Source organism: Ursus maritimus, unplaced genomic scaffold (genome assembly GCF_017311325.1).
Source record: "Ursus maritimus isolate PB19 unplaced genomic scaffold, ASM1731132v1 scaffold_23, whole genome shotgun sequence".
Taxonomy (NCBI): Eukaryota; Metazoa; Chordata; class Mammalia; order Carnivora; family Ursidae; genus Ursus; species Ursus maritimus.
Window position 1 is genome coordinate 36,039,660 of NW_024424786.1, and position 6,158 is coordinate 36,045,817.

Here is a 6,158-nt window from a genome sequence, read left to right on the forward strand (position 1 = left end):
ATTACTTGCATATAACACCCAGTGCTCCATGCAATACGTGCCCTCCTTACTACCCATCACCAGCCTATCCCATTCCGCACCCCCTCCCCTCTGAAGCCCTCAGTTTGTTTCCCAGAGTCCATAGACTCTCATGCTTCATTCCCCCTTCTGATTACCCCCCCTTTCTTTATCGATGACCAGCAGTCATTGCCTTGAGAAGCCGCACTTTGTTTCATGGGTCACAGATGTGAAGACTCCAGGGGAGTTTGAATCATTTATTCTACATAGTGGTTTCCATGTTTTACCAGGAATATGGTAGCATTGTAGATATCCACTTTTTTTTACATAGACTTGAAACGAAGTGAACAAAGATTCCACCGTCGTTCGGCGATGTTTGAGAGAATCTGAACCCACCTTGCCCTTAGTACCGGGTGAAATTGGCGGTGATGTGCTCATGCTTGTAGGGTTTGTAGTCGGCCACTCCTGGAAACAAGCAGAGAAGAACATGAGGTGACCGTGGTGCGTGTAACGACCCCCAGCTCCCAAAGGACCAGCCCCTTGCTAGAGGAGTAAAGTCATCCCAGGGTGAAATGGGCAGCTAGACTCGTGTGGAGGAGCACAGAACTGAGATGTAGGGGTCTTTGTTTCCAGGCTCAGGGTTGCATGTGGAACATGTCTTTGGACAAGCCCCTCAAGTTGTGAGAACCTCCTTTGCCCTATGTCTAAAATCACACTGATAATACTAACCCTGAAAAACGTTTTCAGGATTAAGAATAGTGACTGCCAGATGCCAATTTAGTACCCGACACATAGTAAGTGTGCAATAAAATGACTTATTTAAGCCAAATTTAGAGCATTCAAGGTAGGAACTCATGTTCACTTTTGAAGATTTTGCAAAAAATAGGGAAGGGCAGTGGGTTGAGAATTCTTGTGTTTCGGGGCAGAGAAGTTAGATGATGGCAGTACTGATGATTAGCTTTCAAGTCACCGGGCAGTGGAAAGGTAATTCCAGGCCCAGATCTTTCTGGATGTCTGAGGCCTTTCTGTTTACCATTCTTTCCCCAGAGAAAAAAGGCAATTGGCAGACATGAGAATAAGCGTGATTTAGGCTCTCAGGCAATTCTTGAGATGAAGGTGGTAGGAGAACTAATAATACTAATATTTAGCATTTGTGAATGCATGCTATGCGGAAGACATTGTACTTATTCATTTTAAACATGTTATTTCCAGTTTTCACACTACGCCAAGCAATGGTGTTTACTATTTCCATTTCCTAACACTGGAAACTGGTTCTGAGAAGATTGATGCCTTGCCTAATGCAGCTAGTAAGTAAGAGAAGGGGCTTCTGACTAAGCCTTAGGTAACCTTGAGATCGTTATTATGTGCTTTGCTGCAGTTGAACAAATTCTGACTGGCCAGATTTTGTTAAATACCTGACAGGCTCTGAGAAAACATCTGTCCCATCGTAATCTTGGATAGTGAAGCATCTTATAAAGCTGCAGCCTCAGCTCTGCTGTGACTCTGTGTGGCTTCACATCTCCCTGCACGGTGACAATGAACATCCCCTTGACTAGGGAACATCATCCTTAGATAAAACCTCACACATGACTCTTTACCTTGGAGGGTATTTTAGTATCTGTGCAGAATTTTAAGGAATGTTAAGGTTTTGCTGAAGTCTGAGTTTCATTCTTGCCTCTTTCCCCACACAAACGTGCATACACATTCTTCTCTTTGGAGATTTTGAAGAAACGTTAGAGCAAGAAGGTGAATGAATGTTGAGTGAAGCTGTGGGGGAAGGACAGTCATGCCACAGTTCAGAAGCATGGGCTCAATGATCACTCAGTCCCACTCTAGATGCAGGACTTGTGCAAGTCCCTTTAACGCCTCCACGACTTAGTTTCTTTCTCTGTAGAAAAGAGAATCACCAATACCTACAGAGTTGACATGTGAAATACGATAACATCACCGTGTGAAGAGCTATGTTTTCCATCCCCCATAGTTGTTTCCCCCTGGCGATGAAGTCACTGTGCTTTTGTTTTACACATTGATGTTTAATTTTTAAATCCTAACGTGGTCATCTTCTTAGATCACATACTACTTTTTCTACTTGTTTATTTATTTATTTATTTATTTATTTATTTATCTCTCACTTTATCTGCTTTTTTCTTTTTTCAGCTCTTATTGCTTTAAGTAGGTCAATTTACTTTTCTTGGTCACTGAATATGTCCCCATTGGCTCAGAGTGGAGTCAGGATTCTTGATTTTTGAAAAAGCTATTGTAGAAAGCCAGCCACCTGTTCTATCTATCATCTATCTATCCACCCATCATTTATGTATCATTCAGTCGAATCACTGTATATATATTCATAATATGTATGTGTACATACATACACACGTAATATATATGTGTCATCACTGTATACACGAGTATCATATGTATTCATACAATCTCATGGTTATTTGATTAAATGAATGAATAAATGAAATAAGGAAATGAAAGAAAGTAGCCTGCAGACTATGGAAGAAATTCCCAGATTCCCTTCTTTTTCTCACCTTCATTCAAAGGTGTTTTGCCACTAAGGAATTGCCAGTATGTCCGCTCCTGAACACTTTCAGTAACATTGTTGATAGAAGAGATGACAAGTCCCCAGGATGTCTTCGTGGTTTCAAATCTGTAAGAATAAAATCATATGTGATTAACCTGATTTAGGTCAAGCAATAAGGGGTTAAGGTGAAGGGACAGAGACATTCTAAATGCTTTAGAGATCAGATAAAACCATGCTCAAAGTATCATGTCATCCACATAAAGTATCCTCAAATTACTAGAACTCATACAGTAATTCAGCAATGTGGCAGGATACAAAATCAATGCACAGGAGTCAGTTGCTTTTCTACACACTAACAATGTAACTGTAGAAGGAGAAATTAAGGAATCAATTCCATTCACAATAGCACCAAAAACCATAAGATACCTAGGAATAAACCTAACCAAAGAGGCAAGGGATCTCTACTGTAGAAACTACAGAACACTTAGAAAAGAAATTGAGGAAGACACAAAAAGATGGAAAAACATTCCATGCTCATGGATCAGAAGAATAAACATTGTTAAAATGTCTATCCTGCCCAGAACAATTTACACTTTCAGTGCCATCCCTATTAAAATGCCATTGGCGTTTTTCAAAGAGCTGGAAAAAACAATACTAAAATTAGTATGGAACCAGAAAAGACCCTGGATTACCAAGGGAATGATGAAAAGAAAACAAAACTGGGGGCATCACGTTGCCTGACTTCAAGCTATATTACAAAGCTGTGATCAAATAATGAATCATGGAACACTACATCAAAAACTAAGGATGTACTGTGTGGTGACTAACATAACATAATAAAAAATTATTATTAAAAAAACAAAACAAAAAAAACACCAAAGCTGGCATGGTATTGGCACAAAAACAGACACATGGACCAATGGAACTGAATAGAGACTCCAGTAATGGACCCTCAATTCTATAGTCCACTAATTTTTGACAAATCAGGAAAAAATATCCAATGGGAAAAAAGACAGTCTCTTCAATAAGCGGTGCTGGGAAAATTGGACAGCTGCATGTAGAGTAATGAAACTGGACCATTTCCTTACACCATAGACAAAGATGAACTCAAAATGGATGAAAGACCTCAATGTGAGGCAGGAATCCATCGAAATCCTAGTGGAGAACGTAGGCAGTAACCTCTTTGACATTGGCCACAGTAACTTCCTTCAAGACACGTCTCCAAAGGCAAGGGAAACAAAAGCAAAAATGAACTTTTGGGACTTCATCAAGATAAAAAGCTTCTGCACAGCAAAGGAAACAGTCAACAAAACTAAGAGGCAACCTACAGAATGGGAAAAGATATTTGCAAATGACATTACAGATAAAGGGGTGATATCCAAGATCTATAAAGAACTTATCAAACTCAACATCCAAAAAACAAATAATCCAGTAAAAAAATGGGCAGAAGACATGAACAGACACTTCTCCAAAGAAGAGATATGAATGACTAACAGACACATGAAGAAATGCTCAACATCATTAGCCATCAGGGAAATTGAAATCAAAACCACATTCTGATACCACCTTACACCACTTAGAATGGCAAAAATTGACAAGGCAAGAAACAACAAATGTTGGAGAGGATGTGGAGAAAGGGGAACCCTCTTACACTGTTGGTGGGAATGCACGTTGGTACAGCCACTTTGGAAAACACTATGGAGGTTCCTCAAAAAGTTGAAAATAGAGTTACCCTATGACTGAGCAATTGCTCTACTGGATATTTACCCCAAAGATACAGATGTAGTGAAAAGAAGGGACACATGCACCCCAATTTCCATAGCAGCAGTGTCCACAATAGCCAACTGTGGAGGGAGCTGAGATGCTCTTCAATAGACCAATGGATAAAGAAGATGTGGTTCATATATACAATGGAATATTACTCAGCCATCAGAAAGGATGAATACCCACCATTTGCATCGACATGGATGGAACTAGAGGGGATTATGCTAAATGAAATAAGTCAAGCAGAGAAAGACAATTATCATACGGTTTCACTTATATGTGGAACATAAGGAATAGCATGGAGAACATTAGGAGAAGGTAGGGAAAGATGAAGCAGGGGAAATCAGAGGGAGAGATGAACCATGAGAGACTATGGACTCTGGGAAACAAACTGAGGGTTTCAGAGGGGAGGGGTGTGGGGGAATGGGTTAGCCTGGCAATGGGTATTAAGGAGGGCATATGCTGCAATGAGCACTGGGTGTTATATGCAAATAATTAATCATGGAACACTACATCACAATCTAATGAGGTACTGTATGGTGATTAACATAACATTATAAAAAAATATAAAAAAGAAAAATAGGTCTGACAGCTGCTGCCCCATGTGAATAGCACCATGGAGGTCTCCTGTCTCTAAATGAGCTTTCAAGATGAGACACAGACTAAAGGGGATAGGATCCATTGCTGTCTAGTTATGAGGGCATCTGTCATATCCAGTTAATGAAGAATCGGGTGGAGTTGATCCAGAGGTTTGAGGACCAGTACCAGAAAGCAGTGGTCAAATCCTAACTATAAAGCAGGGCTGCCGGTGGAGGGGAGGAAGCTAAGAGTATTATGAAGGAAACAGGAGGAATGAGGGAGACATTGATAAAATAACTAATTCTGCCTGAAGGCATCTTCCTTTTGGGGGTTGCTTTATTTAATGATTTTATTTATTTATTTATTTATTTATTTATTTATTTATTTATTTATTTGAGAGAGAGAGGGAGAGGGAGGTAAGGAGCAGAGTGGGAGGGAGAGGGAGAAGGGGAAAGAATCTCAAGCTGACTTGGTGCTTAGCGTGGAGCTCGCTGTGGGGCTCAATCTCACTGAGATCATGACCTGAGCTGAAATCAAGAGTGGGACACTTAACTGACTGAGCTACCCAGGCACCCCTGATTTGTTTTTATTATTAGATTTATTTATTTTAGAGAGAGAGGGAGAGAGAGAGAGCAAGAGAGCACACGAGCGAGGTGCGGGATGGGCAGAGGGAGAGAGAGAGACAGTCTTCAAACAGACTGCCCTATGAGCAAGGAACCCAACACTGCTGATCCCAGGACCCTAAGGTCAATGACCTGAGCCAAAATGAAGAGTCAGCCACTGAACCGACTGAGCCACCCAGGCATCTGTAGGTGCCCCTGATTTAATTTTTTTTCAAATGTGAATTCTACTGAAATGAACATCAAAAGTGTTGTTTTTTCATGTGTATTTTGATGATATGACTATCAGAGTGATTTTTATGAGGAGGTAAAAGGAAAAAAAATGTGGGAGAAGAACAAATGGGACCCAAGGGAGATAGCTGGAGGAGGGGATGATATTATTCCTGAGACTTTATGGACTGGTCTTTTATGTAGAAGTCTCACCTTTCCTCTTTCTCCAGAGCAGAATTTTTCTCTCTGCCCACTGCCTTTCTGGGGTCCATATGTCCTCTCAGTTTGTCCGTTACAACTGGGCCTCGGAGAGCTGTCTCCCTACAGATTTTCTACATGATCTCATTGGTTTGTGCTTCAACATTAGATCTAGAACCTTATCTGGATTCCCACCCACTGCCCATGGTCCCCAACACAGTTAGCAGTGGAACCTTGAGTAGAACTCAGTGTAGACATGTGGT

General features: G+C 40.8%; 1 protein-coding gene across 3 annotated transcripts in view; it reads left to right on the forward strand.

The window, feature by feature from the left end:
• Positions 1 to 6,158, forward strand: part of LOC103666168 (oocyte-secreted protein 2-like) — a 130,451-nt gene that overhangs the window by 26,705 nt on the left and 97,588 nt on the right. The window lies entirely within an intron of this gene.